Raw genomic sequence first — 18,882 nt, 5'->3', positions numbered from 1 at the left:
AAAGCAAGTGTTTTAAAAAAGTGCTTACATTGATTATCTCAGCCTTAGAAAATAAGCAGAAAAATCACTCTTGCTATTCACATACTTGTTTCTTCATATCACTAGTTTTTTTATAATATCACTAGTTTTTCCTGAAGCATATGTTTTATAATATGAATTTCTTTTAAATGTTTTTAAAAATTTTTCTCTATTCTTCTTTAAAATTATGGTAAAAACATTTGAAATTATTACCCCAATCCACTGGCTCTTCTATGTGGGCCATAATATTTTTAACTTAAAAAATAAAATCTGCAAGTATTGAAGTACTTATCAGCTGAAAACTAATTCTACTAAATAGAGAACATTCTCACTTCTAGGTTTTGTACTGAAATATGTGAATATTTCAGCACACACTTCTATAGGTACTGTCTACTTGCTTCCATTCAGAATGCCCTTTTTCAATAACTTTTTTTATAAGAAAAAACTCAGGAAAGTTACCACTACTTATAATTTAGAAAAAGTTTCACAAATTTAGATGCTACAAAATCTGAATTTAACTGCATTCTAGTAAAGAATGCAATTTACCCGATTAGAACAAGAGTTCCAACAAAATATTTTTAACCCAAGTAGAAAAATCCTAAAGTGCCATTGTATAACTTTAAAATTGTATCTTTTATAACTTCTGAGGATTCTTCATTTAGCTTCATTTTTTCTGTTTAGGTTTAAAATTCAATGTGCTCCTGTTTGTAAGCTTCATTTAGTATCCTAAATGACCTGACCATTCCAAAAGTTAGGTACTACTATTGAAATTTTTAAAAGAAACGCCTTGAAAAGTTAAATAAGTTGCCTAAGGGTTACACATTTATTCATGGTAACCCTGCTCTTGGTGCCTCATAAACATCTCTGTTTCTGATGTCCAGAAAAACTTTCTTAGCTTAGTGAAGCCCCAGCAGTGAGTGTTACAGCTCTTCAAGGTGGTACGGACCCAAAGGGTGGGCAGCAACAACATTTATGGTGAAGAGCAAAAGAACAAAACTTCCACAGCATACAAAGGGACCCCACCTTGTTGCTGCTGCTGCTGGCTGGGGTGTAGCCAGCTTTTATTCCCTTATTTGTCTTTGCCCATGTCCTGCTGATTGGTCCACTTTACAGAGTGCTGATTGGTCCATTTTACAGAGTGCTGATTGGTCCATTTTACAGAGCATTGATTGGTCCATTTTACAGAGCACTGATTGGTGCATTTTACAAACCTCTAGCTAGCTACAGAGTACTGATTGGTGCATTTTTACAGCATGCTGATTGGTGCATTTTACAAACCTCTAGCTAGCTGCAGAGTGCTGATTGGTGCATTTCACAATCCTCTTGTAAGACAGAAAAGTTCCCCAACTCCCCACTCGACCCAGAAGTCCAGCTGGCTTCACCTCTCATTATGACCTCAGTCACCAGAGAGACAATTCCCTAACACTCCTCTGGTACCTAGTGGGTGAACTACCAGGAAGTAGGCTCACCGACACAGTTTGGGTCAAATGACCCATGAATTGTGATCATGTGAAAAAGTGGAAGCACCTGTAAGAAAAAGATAAATGGAGTGTGGGGAGTGGTATTCAAATAACCTCAGTCTGAGCAGTTCAAATAATGGATAGCTCCTATTCCAGTGCATGTGAAAACTATCACAATGTTTATAAAATGTGAAGAGAAGAATCTCCTGGCAACAAAATAACTTAAAAATATTAGCTAAACTTCACAGCTAAAAATAAAATAATTAGACTATGTATGTCAAAGTTCCCTATCAACTTCCTGTGCTGGAAAAGTGAAAATACAATTACTATAATTCTTTGCATTTCTATATATTAGTGTTCTACTCTTTACCACGGTTTTTTTTAACCTTGCTTAAAGAATATCAAACAAATTCAATTAGAAAATTAGCTCTATTTGTTTAACTAAGTTATATTCTAAAGAAAAGGAAATTGAGGGAGAAACGAATGACATAAATTTCCTGACAATGAGCAGCCAGTCACAGTCAGGGCAAAGTCTCAAACACAGTCCTCTTCGTTCTAAATCCTGAAAACTGGTAAACAAAGCACAGTGTAACAGCATGATCCAAATCTTCAGAGATAAACTTCTAATAAGAGTTGTTTGTTTTTGTTTTATTTTGTTATTACCGAACACATATTAATAATTCACTACAACGATGAAAGTTAATATCAAATTTTCTCTTCATTATTAACAAAATAATATCTTCCTTGTTTTAGTTTGCAGTTTCTCAGCCCAAATTCCTTTCCCTTCTCTATTATGTTGCAATATATTACTCCAAGCAGTCTTTGCATAAACACATCAAAAGCCAATCTGGCTGGTGTGGGGAATTGTTAGGCAGATAAGAGCAGAAACACCTGCTGCAGTCCTCTCTAATGGGCTGTAAATTTAGACTGTCAGAAACTTGCCTCAAGTAAAATCAGACAGGAGAAATGTTCCAAATCCAGCTGGGATGATTGTCAACTGGTCACAGGTGTGTCTTAGTGCATTTGGGCTGTTATAATACCCTTAACTGTGTGGCTTATAAACAACAGAAATTTATTTCTCACAGTTCTGGAGGCTGAGAAGTACGACAGCAGGGTGCCAGCAGATTCAGTGTCTGGTGAAGGCTCACTTTCTTTTTCATAGATGGTGCCTTCTCACTGTTTCATCACATGGTGAAAGGGGAGAGAGATCTCTCTTCATCTTTTATGAGGGCACTAATCCCGTTCATCAGGGCTCCACTCCCGTGACCTAATCACCTCCCAAAGGTCCTACCTCCTAATGCTATCACCTTGGGGGTTAAGATTTCAACATACTTATTTTGCAGGAAACACAAACATTCAGACCAGAGCGAATGAAAAACTGTACCTTGCAGCTGGAGGAGTTGGAAGTCTTGATGAAGTACCACTGGTACTTTTAGAAATGTGCTGTGACAGTATCATAGTGCCCCTTAAAAATGTCGTTGACATTCTATAGCTTCATGAACCTATGGAGAATGTAGTGAATAACGTAGAAGTTTTATCAAGGAATAATTCAACTTCATTTCAGATTTAAAGTATTTGAAAGTTTTCAAGCAAAATAAATCAGTACTTTGTACAAGCACATTTATTCTAGTCTCAAGATTTTAAAAATAATATGAGAATTTCCAATTTAAAGGAAATAAGCAGATGACAAATTATTTAGCACTGCCTAAGAATTTTGTTTCAAGAAGCTTTTTTTTTTTTTTTTCTGAGATGGAGTTTCACCCAGTCACCCAGGCTGGAGTGCAGTGGCGCGATCTCGGCTCACTGCAACCTCCACCTCCCGAGTTCAAACAATTCTGTCTCAGCCTCCCGAGTAGCTGGATTACAGGTGCCCACCACCAAGCCCAGCTAATTTTTTTTTGTATTTTTAATAGAGATGGGATTACACCATGTTGGCCAGGCTGGTCCCAAGAAGCTTTAACACACAAATGCACTCCTTCAGTATGTTATGTCTATAGATTTTAATCCAAGAAACCACAAAAATTCTTCTTAAATCTATTCAACTAAGTAATTGCCCATCAACTTAATATTTAAGATGATTGTGAAAACATAAAGGAACATCTCTGGGCAAGGGCTGATTGAGACATTACATTCTTATTCTTGTTTTAAAAATGTATTGATATAATTTTAAAGGATTTCTGAAATTCGAGAAATATGGCTTTACAGTTGCTTAAAAGATCATAATTCTAGAACCTTTTCAGGAAAAGCACTTTGTACCTCAGCACAAAGATAGAAAGCAGACCAATAGCCAGGCCAGTAGCAGCAACCAAGTGGCTTAGCTCATCTGGAAAGGGACAGGAAGGCAAACGTACAGTGAGAAATCCATACTGAAAGAAGAACATGGAGTCAAAATTTAAATCCAAGCAGTATCTTTTTCCCACTGGCATAACAGTTCTGCATAATAACTTTATTTTTGTCTTCAGCGCATGCTGTTGACTCCACACATAATATGTAATGTGTTTGTAATGCAATGAATCAATTATTATCTTGCTAAGTATTAGGGACAATTAACCAAAACCTTTTATTTAAGTTTTAAGAAGATTTTTTTTTCACTTTTGTTGGAGCTATACGGGAAAAAGGGAAAGTAGTGCTCATTTGTATTCCTCCCCTTCCTGAACAAACTGCCAAAATGCACAAAAAGCAGTCAAAAGTAGGGAAGAAAAGTTTATCTATACTGAAAATAGGGTCTGTCACAGCTCCACAGTGCAAAATCGGAGAACATTTGCCAAATTCTGCACACTTTGGGTGAGATGGAAAGAGGGAGCTTAAAACCAACATATGCTCCCTTTACGTGTAAAAGCACAAAAGTACAGAGAGGAGAAAGTTCTAGATAAAAGAATGAAGTTTCTTTTCTCTCTTGTAGCCATTTAGACTTTCTTTCATTTTGTTGAACAAACTTTACGACTATGACTTACATAACATGAATGGACCCATTGGAAATGAATAGCTTGGTGCGATATGACAAATTCATGCACCTACGTGAATACCAAGACATGAAGTTATGGCCATTTTTATCACCCACAAAACTCCCGTGGATTCATTTGCATTATCCCTGGCCTGCTTTCTGTGACATGAACAAGTTTTATCTTTCTTTTTTTTTTTTTTTTTTTTGATGGAGTTTCACTCTTGATCCCCAGGCTGGAGTGCAGTGGCATGCTCTTGAATCACTGCAACCTCTGCCTCCTAGGTTCAAGCGATTCTCCTGCCTCAGCCTCCCAAGTAGCTGGGATTACAGGCACCTGCCACCACACCTAATTTTTGTATTTTTAGTAGTGATGGGGTTTCACCATGTTGTCCAGGCTGGTCTCAAACTCCTGACCTCAAGTGGTCTACCCACCTCGGCCTCCAAAAGTGCTAGGATTACAGGCGTAAGCCACTACTCCATGCCAAGTTTTATCTTTTACAGAATCTCACATGAATGGCGTATACTCTATTATGCTTGGTTTCTTTCACTCACTTTAATGTTTTTGAGATTCATCTATGTTGTTGCATGTAATACCAGTTTGTTCCTTTTCATTGCTGAGTTGTATTTCATTGTATAGTTATACAATGGTCTCTTTATCCATTTACTATTTAAATGATGCTTCATGTTATTTCCAGATTTTGACTATTATGAATAAAGCTTATATGAGTTTTTATAGAATATTCACACAAGGCTTTATGGGTCATATAGTTTTATTTTTCTTCAGTAAATATCTAGGAGTGAAATTGCTGGGTCATATGATAAGTATGCACGTTTAACCTTATAAGAAACTTCCAGAATATTTTCCAGAGTGGCTGTACCATTGCACACTCCCCAGTAATTTACATGTTCCAGTTGTCCCACTTCCAATTCAAAACTTGTTATTGTCTGAATTTTAAATTTTAGGCATTTTGATAGATGGATAGTAGCATTTTACACATTTCGGTGACAACTAATGACACTGAGCATCTTTCATATGTTGTCTTTATGTACTATTTGTTCACATATTTTGTTAATTTTTAGATTAGCTCACTTGCCTTCTCATAAATGGGTTATGATGTTCTATATTTTTGATATGAGAATATGATGTTCTGATATAGAATGACGTTCTGTATTTTTGACATGAGTCCTTTGTGTAATTATATTTATTTCCCTATTACTGCTATAATAAATTACTACAAACTTAGTGACAATACAAATGTATTCTGTTACAGTTCGAGAAGTTAGAAGTCCCAAACTGGGTCTCACTGGGCTAAAACAAAGGTTGGCAAAAAAGAGAAGTTTTTTGTTTGTTTTTTGAGACCGAGCCTCACTTTATCACCCAGGCTAGAGTGCAGTGGCACAATCTCGGTTCACTGCAACCTCTGCCTCCTGGGTTCAAGCAATTCTCATGTCTCAGCCTCCCGAGTAGCTGGAATTACAAGCGTGCGCCACTGCACCCAGATAATTTGTGTATTTTTAGTAGAGATGGGGTTTCATCATGTTGGCCAGGCTGGTCTCAAACTCCTGACCTCAAGTGATCCACCCACCTCGGCCTCCCAAAGTGCTGGGATTATAGGCATGAGCCACTGCGCCCGGCCGAAAAAGATAAGTTTTTAATTTTGACAAAGACCAATGTATCATTTTTTTCTTTTATGGCTTGTGCTTTAGGGTTATATATTTAAATCTTTGCCTCTAAGATTAAAGCTATATACATTTCCCTCTCAATTGTGTTTCTTCATTATCATTCAGTTCAAAATATTTTATCATTTCCCATTTGATATCTTCTTTGAACCATGGATTATTTAGAATTGTGCTGCTTAATTTTCAAACATTTGGAGATGTTAAAAGATATTTTATTTTTAAATTTCTAATATAATTCTATTATGGGCAGAGAAAATACTCTAATTTTAATATTTTTAAATTATCAAGTCTTGTTTGATAGTACAGCATATATGATCTATATTTGGTGAAAATTTAAGGTGCACTTGTAAAGAGGGTGTATTGTGCTTCTCTTGAATAGCATGATCCACAAAAGTCAATTTGATTAGGTTGATTGATAGTGTCATTCCATTAATTTATATCTTATTAATTACCTGTGTCCTTATTCTATTAATTTCTGAGAAAGAAGTGTTTATTTCTCTCTTTAGGCACGTATGTTTTTTCTTCATATATATTTAAGCTTTATTATGGATGTATGCACATTTAATATAGTTATGCATTCTTGCTGAATTGACCTCTGTGTCTTTTCCAAGTGTCCCTCTTTATGCATGACAATATTCCTTTCCAAATTCAACTTTTTTCATGTTAATATAGTCACCCTAGTTTTCATGTGATTTGCATTAGCATGATATAACTTAATATTGTTAGTTTAATCTATCCACTTATTTATAAAATAGATTTCTTTAAGAACCCTGTAGTTTTTAAACTCCTTACACAGAAATACATATGTATATACATTCAACTCAGTTTCCCCATGTATTAACTTTGCACAATATATAGACTGTTAAAGACCTTTTGCTTTTGTTTCTTGTACTTTATAAAACCTACAAAGAACTTGTTTCTCCTATTTCTTATTCTACTCTTTGAATCATCCTGAAAGGAGTTGTGATAACTGAGGTTTATTTATTTATTTTTATTTACTTATTTATTTATTTATTTGTTTGTTTGTTTTTTGAGATGGAGTCTCGCTCTGTCACCCAGGCTGGAGTGCAGTGGCGCGATCTCTGCCCACTGCAATCTCTGCCTCCGGGGTTCACACCATTCTCCTGCCTCAGCCTCCTGAGTAGCCGGGACTATAGGCGCCCGCCACCACGCCTAGCTAATTTTTTTGTATTTTCAGTAGAGACGGGGTTTCACCATGTTGGCCAGGATGGTCTGGATCGCCTGACCTCGTGATCCACCTGCCTCGGGCTCCCAAAGTGCTGGGATTACAGGCGTGGGCCATCGCGCCCGGCCCAACTGAGGTTTAGTTTTTAAGTAGATTTATGTTCTACATTTTCTTTACATAAGTTGAAAGAGCATCCCAATAATTACTTGATGAAGGATTAGAGGGTATTATAAATAATCATAATGAATATTGTTAAACACCAGAACTACTAGGAAGACAAAACAAACTAGGAAGGATGTCATGTACAAATAGCAAAAAATAAACTGAACCTTTACCAAAAGTGACAATTCTGCTTTGATTATATATCTGATAATAATGGTCTATAAAACTCTGATGGATGAGCCCTCTATAGAAATGAATTGAAATGCATAGACAAGATCACATGAATGGATTTGAAGGGTTTGTGTCCTTCCTGGATTATGAGAAGACTCAATTAAGTCCCTAAAAGGGGGGTGGAAATGATATACAGCAAACCAGACTGCATGAATTTTTTGCAACCACAGATGTATTGCTTTCACATAAACTCATAATAGGCCAAAAAGTGAATAAAAATAAATTTACACAAAGAAAACTATCTTTCAGGCTGGGCGTGGTGGCTCACGCCTGTAATCCCAGCACTTTGGGAGGCCGAGGCAGGCGGATCACGAGGTCAGGAGATCGAGACCATCCTGGCTAACACTGTGAAACCCCATCTTTACTAAAAATACAAAAAAATTAGCCGGGCAGGGTCGCAGGCGCCTGGGGTCCCAGCTGCTCGGGAGGCTGAGGCAGGAAAATGGAGTGAACCCGGGAGGCGGAGCTTGCAGTGAGCCGAGATCCGGCCACTGCACTCCAGCCTGGGCAAAAGTGCCAGACTCCGTCTCAAAAAAAAAAAAAAAAAAACTGTCTTTCACTTGGTATATAGGAAACATTTGTGCACAACACAGAAAGTGCCTCCACCCAACATGGAGATTTTGAATACACATCATGGATGTGTACACATTAGGGATGCTATTGAAAACACATTAGGGATGCTTTTGAATACACATTATGGAGTGGTTCATGTATTTCTTCAAAACTTGAAAATGAATACAATTACACTTGACTGGAGAATGCTTACCTAGCAAGGCACACCCCATCTCCTTGGACAAGAAGATAATCATAAAATAGGCCGGGCATGGTACCTCAGGCCTGCAATCCCAGCACTATGGGAGACCGAGGCAGGTAGATCACCTGAGGTCAGGAGTTTGAGACCAGCCTAGCCAACACGGTGAAACCCCGTCTCTACCAAAAATACAAAAATTAGCTGGGCGTGGTGGTGGGCGCCTGTAATCCCAGCTACTTGGGAGGCTGAGACAGGAGAATTCCTTGAACCTGGGAGGCAGAGATTGCAGTGAGCCGAGATTGTGCCATTGCACTCCAGCCTGGATGACAAGAGCAAAACTCCATCTCAAAAAAAAAAAAAAGATAATCATAAAATATTGTTGATAATTCGGTGCGGCCAGCCATTTCCCTGACCCTCCTCATTCCAGAGCTAGAGACCTTGCATGAGCAATAGCTCCAGTGACAGGACCTTTGCATCTGTCTTTTTTATTTTGCAGTGAGTCCACTCCACCTTTTATTCTGCATCATTCCTAACAGCATTGCCTCCTCCTATGCAGGGAGTGAAGTGCAGGTGTTGTCTTCCGACAAAGCAGTGTAAGGACCAGCGGGGCATCTTCCTCACCCTGTAGCCAGGGCACCTGGAAGACAGCAGACACTTGTCACGTGCTGAATTATGGCCAACTCATGGTCTGAGGAATTGGGACTCGCTAATGTCAGCCTCAGACACATCATCTAAGGTCATGTAGCTCAGATGAATCATGTCGAGCGTGGTGCTCTTTCATAGTTTGGCACTGATTTTTCTAAGAAATATGGTTAAACACATATTCAGTACTCTTCTTGAGCAAATCAGAGATAGAGAAAAAAAATCTAACGTAAGGAGATGCTGAGTCTAATTAGCAGCCTGGGATTTTGTTATTCTCTCTCCTCTGAAGGTTCCCTGACTGTTTTGAATTCTGGCCCTAGAAGGCCCATATCTCTTGGCTCTAGTTTTTAAATCTCACCATTATTTTAACGCATATAATTTCCAGTCCCTTAGCCCTAAAGTCCTAAAACCCCAGCCATCTCAGATCTCCATCCCCTAAGCCCCCACGTGCTCTGCTCTGTGGGTGTGTTCTGGCCCCTGCTAATGATCCCTTTCCCCTCTCTGAAACACGCGCATTGGGGTCTGTGGGCCCTCATCCCACACCAGCTGGAGCTGAGGTGAGAAACTACAGCCCTCTCCCAAAGTCTTGAAAAGCAGCTGTTTGTTGCAGGCTTTTCTGGAGGGACGACAGATCAAGAGTGTAACCGTGCCTCCAACAGCAATGCTGGCTTAAAATAATTCTCCCTAGGAGAGCCAGTTTCACACTCTCAGCAGCATCACCCACTCTTCCCCCAGGGAGGCTTCTCACCTCTCTGGTGCTCCCTTCCTCCTCCTCCTCAGGCAAATGTGCCCATGTTGTCGCCTCTAAAGCCGGCTTCTGAGCCCCCGCCATTCTCCTGGGGAAGCAGGAAAGCACTCCTCCGCTAACCGCCTTCCTCTTAGGGACAAACTCCCTGGAGGTCTGAGGGGCACCCTGCCTTACTGCACTCTCAGTGCTATTGTGTAAAGCTGCCTCTACGAAAGCCATACGTCTCCTCCAATCATGTGGGAATCCTCACAAAGCCAGGACCACTGTTTTTACTTTATTCTTTAAATTGTCACATGATATAAAAACCAGTATACAGATATGAAAAGGTTTTAATTTTTAAATGTATTTATACTTTAACTCACAAAGTTTTATGTCAACACATAATAGTCTTTTAAATTCCTTTTCTTGTTTCTTTAGACTTTCTTCCTTCACCTACGTCGGGTTTTCCCAACACACAATAAACAAGGTAAGGCTCTCCTGAGTGTCTTCCCAGGTTTTCTCTGTGCTTGCAGAATCCCTACAGACGTGGACAAAAACAAATGCACTGAGACAGCTGCTCTTTGTTTTAGAAAATTGGCATCCTGCTATGCATACTTTTCTGCATGTTAGTTTTCTAATTCAACAGTACCTTGTGAAAAACATTTTCAAGACAACGGATATAGTTTTAAGTTACACTTTTTTTTTTTTTTGAGATGGAGTCTTGCTCTGTTGCCCAGGTTAGAGTGCAGTGATGCAAACTCAGCTCACTGCAACCTCCACCTCCCGGGTTCAAGCAATTCTCTTGCCTCAGCCTCCCAAGTAGCATTACAGGTGACCACCACCACGCCTGGCTAATTTTTGTATTTTTAGTAGAGATGGGTTTTCACCATGTTGGCCGGGCTGGCCTTGAACTCTTGACCTCAGGGGATCCACCAACCTTGGCCTCTCAAAGTGCTGGGATTACAGGCATGAGCCACCATGCCAGACCTATATTTTTTAATGACTATTTTATTCATGCTGCAGATCAGGACTTTGTAACGTGAGCACTATGATTTTAGGCATGGAAACCATTGTGGTGGGGGCTGCCCTGTGCATTGGGAGGTGTTTAGCAGCATCCCTGACCTCTATCCTCTAGATGCCAGGAGCACCGCTGCCGCCTTCCAACTGTGACAACCAAAAATGCCTCCAGACATTGCTAAATGTCCCCTGGAGGATAAAATCACCCAGGCTGAGAAACACCAGTGTAGACATACTATAATCTATAATGGATTCATCCATTTCTTTATGGAAAGGCAACCCACATTTTGGCCACCACAATGAAATGCAGCAATAAATATATTTACACATATTTTTGATAAAAATTATTTTATCAAATAGTTTTAAACATACCTTTTGTCAAAACCTTGGATCTGGAAATAAGCTTTCTAAACTAATAGAAAGCATTCACCGTGTTCGCCATGTAAGCTAGTTAGCAAAGCCAATCTTCATTGTCAAACCAATTAGACAAATGTCTTTTAAATAAAAAAAGTTTCAAAATTTAAGTAAGCATGTTTAACATGTGAGAGGAATATCTCAAACTGAGAAACTCGAATTCTTACTGCAAGATGGACTACTAAAAGCAGTTAGGAATAACACTATTTTACTTCAATCTAATTCATCTATGCATTTTATAAGTTATAAAATTAAAAGCATAAATCTATGTACTGTCTTAGGTACATAATTCTAAGCAATACAATGTAATGTGTACAAAAATAACAAACTACTTACAAAGCTAGAAATGTAATTCAAAGCATGATATGCAGCAAATATAAGTGTACATGGCATGAACTCTAGTAACTGGCTTTGGGAATAAAAATAAGAAAAGAATCTATCAAACACTAGATTTGTGATGAATTTTAATAAAGAATTTTGTATATTTAATGAAGGAGAAAGGAATGCTATAAAAATCTGAGTCGAGCTGCTAGCACATTTCACACAGCACACTGCAGAAACCAAAAGAAGACACAAAAAGAGAGGAGGGAAAGAAGGTCTCAAACAAGGCTGGGGAGGGGGGCAGGGGCCAGATCATGAAGGAGCTTCTGGGCTGCATAAATGATTTGGGCCTCTATCATGGAAGCAATGTGAACGTATTGAAGAGCCTTAATTAAGTAGAGGAGTGGCATCTTATATGTGCATACTTTAAAAGTTGACTGTTACTGGCCGGGCGCAGTGGCTCACTTCTATTATCCCAACACTTTGGGAGGCCGAGGTGGGTGGATCATGAGGTCAGGAGATCGAGACCATACTGGTTAACATGGTGAAACCCCATCTCTACTAAAAATACAAAAAAAATTAGCTGGGTGTGGTGGCGGCTGCCTGTAGTCCCAGCTACTTGGGAGGCTGAGGCAGGAGAATGGCGTGAACCCGGGAGGTGCAGCTTGCAGTGAGCTGAGATTGCGCCACTGCACTCCAGCCTGGGTGACAGAGCGAGACTCCGTCTCAAAAAAAAAAAAAGTTGACTGTTATTAATCATAGAGAATCAATTAGAGGGTAACATGAGAAGATGCCAGAGAACAGTCCTGAGATTATTTTAAACAAGAAATGGTGAAAACTTGGGTCAAGGTGGTGAATGTGGAGCTGACAGAAATGAGCATTTGATTATTTAGTGCAGGGACTGTCCTCAGAACATAATGGTGAGTACAGTCACATAGCAAGGATGGTTAAAGCCCTAAGAAGAGATGGAACCACTTGGACTGCATGGCAGTTGGGGCCCAAGACCAAGCTGTGGGGAGCTCCAGCATTCAGCGGCCACAGAGGGGACCCAGCAAGTGGAACCACAGAGGAGGCATGGCAGAGACCCAGGCGGGAAGCCAGGCGAGCGCAGCGTCCTGCTGGCTAAGGGAAGGACACTTCAAGAGGGTCAGCAGTGTTAGGGCTCAGAGAACAATACCCTAAATGAAGGCTTCAGAAGCAGCTCTCTCTGACCTTCTCCCACCCTCCTGTCCCTGGCTCCTCATTCTCCCCCGGGCCTAGCCCCAGAAACTGGAATCCCTCTTCACCAAGGCAGGGTCATAGAAACCAGAACCCATCTTCCCCAAACCCAACTGTAACACCTACAAATAGTGCTCTAACTTTCCTGTTGCCTTTCTGTGTAAAATCTGGTCATAAATAAATCCTCCAACCTACATTGTTGGACAGTAGGTTATAAGACCCCCATTCCAGGCCGGTGCGGTGGCTCACGCCTGTAATCCCAGCACTTTGGGAGGCCGAGGCAGGTGGATCACGAAGTCAGGAGATCGAGATCGTCCTGGCTAACACAGTGAAACCCCGTCTCTACTAAAAATACAAAAACAACAACAACAAAAAAAATTAGCCGAGCACGGTGGCGGGCGCCTGTAGTCCCAGCTACTTGGGAGGCTAAGGCAGGAGAATGGTGTGAACCTGGGAGGCGGAGCGTGCAGTGAGCTGAGATCGCACCACTGCACTCCAACCTGGGCAACAGAGCGAGACTCCCTCTCAAAAAAAAAAAAAAAAGCCCCCCATTCCAGAGAGGGTTCTGCCCCACACCCAGAAAGAAGGCAGAGTGCTCAGAGAGGCCAGGAAGAATCTAGATGGACAAGCCTCTCTGGGTTTCCCCACTCAATCTGTTAGCATTAGGTCATGCCTTTTTTGTCCAATCAAATTTCGACATGGCTGTCCATATTTTGTTGAACCTCAATACAAGAATGGACAATTTCCCCTTTATCTTTGAGTCTTCATTCTGAAGGCTCTCATGTGAAATAAAATTAAGATACAATAAGCTTGTCTGCCTTTTCACCTATTTATCTGCCTTTTGTCCAGGTGATTTTCAGGCACCCTTCAGAGGAAGAAGGGAACGTTTTCCCTTGGCCCTTACATAAGAATGCTACTAATACAGTGGTAAGAAAAAATGAAACCAAATTCTCCTTTGTTTCATTTTTCCTGTTAAAGAGTGAAAACAGTCAAAGACATACCTTTTCATTAGAGTCCTGTTTTTGCTATGTCTTTTAAGGTTTATTTTTTCGTTGTTGTTGTTGTTGTTTTTGAGGCAGAGTCTCACTTTGTTGCCCAGGCTGGAGTGCAGTGGTGCAATCTCTGCTCACTGAAAGCTCCACCTCCCGAGTTCACGCCATTCTCCTGCCTCAGCCTCCCAAGTAGCTGGGACTACAGGCGCCTGCCACCACGCCCATCTAATTTTTTTTGTATTTTTAGTAGAGACGGGGTTTCACTGTGTTAGCCAGGATGGTCTTGATCTCCTGACCTCGTGATCTGCCCGCCTCGGCCTCCCAAAGTGCTGGGATTACAGGTGTGAGACACCGCGCCCAGCCATCTTTTAAGTTTTTATATGCAGTGTTCTCATTAATTTTTCTAAATTATCAGTAATTGCAGCTATTTCCTCTCTACCAAATAGTTATTTTAGAGAATGTTATTTTAATTTTCAAGTGATTGTATCTTTAATTTAAATAGTCATCAATGTACAGAGAAAGTTTTTTTTAGGATTCTTTTGAAGTTCCTTGATTAAGAGAGGGTGTTTTTCCCTCCTATAAGGTTGGAATTAAGTTGACTTTTCTTCCACAGTAATTTCATTTAGACTCTCATTTAAAGAAATTCAACAAAATTCTAATGTCAACTCCCTTTCCCCAGTTTCTAACACTAGCTAATTAGAGCTTTTTCCTACTTTTGTATTTTGTTCATTATTTGGATGAAAATCTGGAAATAATTAGGTGTGCATTCAGATCACTGTCTTGTTCAGCAGCCAGTCGCAGGAATAGTTTAGCTGCCTGATGCTACAGCTCTGTTCTCTAATGTAAACCATTGTTTTTGTTTATTTGTTTGTTTGTTGCCTCTTTGCTCTTTCCAGCACAGTGGTCTGTGATCATGGCAATACCAGAAGCATTTTAAATTCCTTTTGAAGAAAAAGACACTATCTGCTTAGAATTTAAGCTGGAAACCAACAGCAACCTCCTTGTTGCTGTGCCATGTTTTTTTCCTACATCGTGTGATTGTAGAAGCCTACCAGCAGCGATAACTCAGGAGTAACTTGAGGACACATCTGTTTAATTGCTTCACGCCCAGTGTCAGATAGATAATAATAGCAGCACAAAGGACCTGAGAGATCATCCAATTAGTACAAGCCCCCTGTTTTGTAGATGAGGAAAATGAGTCATTGCTAAGACTTTCACACAGTTATTTAGCGGAAAATTTGCATTCATATTTACACAAAGAGCAATGCCTTACATAATGGAAAACTAACGACTTAGTATGATTTATGGAAATGTAATTTTTGAAAGAGCTACCCATAACCTCAGATCCTTCAGAAACCAGGAAGAATAGAAATGGCTTTGTCAGCCTTTAAAAATAGCTATTAATTTGCTATTCCAAATGTCAGCAGGTAAGTTACTCCACAGAGAAGGGCATGAAAAGCACCCAGAAGACATGGAGAAGATTTATTCTTGAGTTCTTGTATTTCAAACTCATTGTATTTTCTTGATGATGAAGATAAATGATTTTTGTAAAACATATGTTTGTAATTTAAAGACCGATAGATGCTGACTCATTTCGCAGATTAAAGTACTCGCCACATAAATAGTTGTCATCTGCCGTAGCCTCACCTGTCTCTACTCCATTTTCAACTTCTTTTTTCTTTGTTTTCCTTTCAACATTTAGACATGAGATTTCACTCTTGGGCTTAAAGTCAGCCCCCAGTAATAATGCTGATACTATTCTTATGCCCTTTACATTCTAACTCTGATTTTAATTCTAATACTAATACTAGCTAAAGTTTATTGAGTACTTACTTGACACTCAAAATGCTTTACATGAACTATCTAATTTAACAGAAATAGCAACCTACTACTATCTCTCTCCATTTTACAGATTAAGAAACTGAGGCACAGAGAGGTTGTATCTGTAGGAAGTGGCAGAATGAGCCATCCACCCAGGCAATCAGCGTCTAGATAGAACCTGCAGTCTGTTTGAACCACTGAGCTCTACAACCCCACCTAGTGGCTCATTTGGGTATCAGGTCATGTCCAAGTAAAAAGGTAAAAAGGGCAATTATAGGAGCCTCCCCAACCACACGTGGGAAGGGGCCACGGAACCAGTTTTTCTTGTAAAAAGGACAGTTTACTTGACCAAACTTGACCACACATGCCACAGCAAGCTGATGACAGTGCCATATATGATTTTTCATGAGCAGAGAGAAATGTACTGTATACATCTTCACCTCCAGTTGTTCATTTTGAGAAGGAATAAAAGATCCAGAAGGAAAAGTAGATCCCGTTCAGAGTTTAAACACTTAACCAGTGCTCACAGCCCAGTGCAGAAGGACAGGAAACTCACCAAACCTACACAGGGTTTTGTCAGATGGTGGTTTTTCAGGGTGAAATTGTGGACCTTATTTGGAAATACTTTCTCCTTTATCTCATAACTTTTGGTCAACTTTAAGAGGGTATTCTTGAATGTTTATTTCCATTGGTGTCAGATGAAGACTGAAAACATCCATTGAATTTCACAGCTAGGAGGTTGTTAATGGAGATAATTTTAGTGGATTGGTGAAGGCCACAGCAGGTGTCAGATTTAGAACTGAATGGGAATGATAAAGAGAAGAACAATCTTTTAGGCTCTCTTGTTTTTTGGACATGGAGAAAGAAGTTTGGGCTACCTTTGATAGCTAAAGAGAAAATAGAGGCAAGATGGCAGATGTTTTAAGATTCTTGAGCACTATTAAATACTAAAGTGACAAAGGTGATAAAGAGGAAGAGGACAAAATAATCAATGCCACAGGCTCTAAAGGAACTGAGGGCACAGGGACAGGACAGGGAGAGACAAACCTCCTGCGGATGCTGACAGAAAGTACCCTTAACAGATCAGGGCAGGGGTTGAGAAGGGCAAGAGGCTGAGATCATCTCCACCATAGCTGTTTATTTCCTGGTGAAGTCCACAGGGCTTGGGCAATATTCATTGATTTCAATGGCATTGATTGGTAGTAGGAATTCTTTTAAATTTCTAATGAGTATTCTGAAATAAATATTAGGGTGAATAGGACAAAATTGGTCAGGTTTTGTCTGGTACAGGGAAGGATAGAAAGGCAGAACCACGAGAGCAGTAAAATGATGCCATTTAAGGTCTTGGATATTTTATTTTATAATTTTTTTTTTGAGACAGAGTCTCACTCTGTTGCCCAGGCTTCAGTGCAGTGGCACGATCTTGGCTCACTGCAACCTCTACCTCCCAGATTCAAGCGATTCTCCCTGCCTCAGCCTCCTGAGTAGCTGGGATTACAGGTGCATGCCACCACGCTGGGCTAATTTTTGTATTTTTAGTAGAGATGAGGTTTCACCATATTGGCCAGGCTGGTCTTGAACTCCTGACCTCAAGCAATCCACCCGTCTCAGACTCCTAAAGTGCTAGGATTACAGGCATGAGCCACCACGCCTGGCCAGATATTTTATATTGAATGTTTGATTAACAAAAGCATAGTTTGGACATCCTAGTGCATAAATGGTAAACATCTTTGTATGCCCTGCAGATCTCATGTTGCCTGTCACATCACTGCCACCATCTGTAATTTATGTGAGATCTTTTATTCTTTGATTAACTTGAATGAAAAAAAACACTTCAGTTTCCTATGTCCTGCAGTCTGGTGATCTGTGTTCAAAGTCATGTCTCAAAACATGTCCCAAAATAGTGAAATAGAAAAGTAGTTCCTTGTCAGAGTAAACACAGAAGTGTATCCGTATTTTTTGAAATACCTCCTTGTAGTATTTAGGACTTTTGACATCTATTTGAAAAATGAAACGTAACTTTTTAAATGGCCAGGTATATTTTTCTTCAAACATCAAAAGCAGCTTAGTTTAATGGTGAAGTGTGTCCTGGCCGAGGCTATAAGATAGTGCCTATTCTCCACTATTCACAATAGCAAAGACTTGGAACCAACCCAAATGTCCAACAACGATAGACTGGATTAAGAAAATGTGGCACATATACACCATGGAATACTGTGCAGCCATAAAAAATGATGAGTTCATGTCCTTTGTAGGGACATGGATGAAACTGGAAAACATCATTCTCAGTAAACTATTGCAAGGACAAAAAACCAAACACCGCATGTTCTCACTCATAGGTGGGAATTGAACTATGAGAACTCATGGACACAGGAAGGGGAACATCACACTCTGGGGACTGTTGGGGGATTGGGGGAGGGGGAGGGACAGCATTAGGAGATATACCTAATGCTAAATGACGAGTTAATGGGTGCAGCAAAACAACATGGCACATGGATACATATGTAACAAACCTGCACATTGTGCACATGTACCCTAAAACCTAAAGTATAAAAAAAAAAAAAAAAAAAAGATAGTGCCTATTCTCGACTTTCATGCTAAGCCTGTATAAAAAGCAGGAGTGGCTGCTTTCACTAGAATATTTTCAAGAAGCTTAGCTTTTCAGGATCTGGGGGGCAGATAAATCTTAATCATGTAGAAAAATTGTAACCACAATTCTGACATTTTCATTTCTTACTACTGGCAGTGAAGCCCTTTTTAGTGAAAAACACTGTATAAATCTCTTGACTCAAATGAATTCTGGTCTGTCACACACTCTCGTTTCACTGAGTAACTTTCCAAATTACAAGTTTGTTTTCTGATAAGCAAATTCAACAAAATCCAACACACACCCACAACAGTCTGAATTCTGAATCTTTTTTTTTTTTTTTTTTGGGACAGAGTCTCGCTCTGTCGCCCAGGCTGGAGTGCAATGGCGCGATCTCCACTCACTGCATGCAACGTCTGCCACCTGGGTTCAAGCGATTCTCCTGCCTCAGCCTCCCGAGTAGCTGGAATTACAGGTACCCACCACCATACCTGGCTAATTTTTTTTGTATTTTTAGTAGAGACATGGTTTCACCATGTTGGCCAGGCTGATCTCGAACTCCTGACCTCAGGTGATCTGCCCACCACACCCTCCCTAAGTGCTGGGATTACAGGCATGAGCCACCCCACCTGGCGGAATATTTTACAACTCTAATTAATAGGTGTCAACTAACAATAAAGAAATGCTAAGTCTCTCTACATGGTTTATTGC

This window comes from Symphalangus syndactylus, chromosome 15 (genome assembly GCF_028878055.3).
Source record: "Symphalangus syndactylus isolate Jambi chromosome 15, NHGRI_mSymSyn1-v2.1_pri, whole genome shotgun sequence".
NCBI classification, from domain to species: domain Eukaryota; kingdom Metazoa; phylum Chordata; class Mammalia; order Primates; family Hylobatidae; genus Symphalangus; species Symphalangus syndactylus.
Note: the sequence above shows the minus strand (reverse complement) of the source record.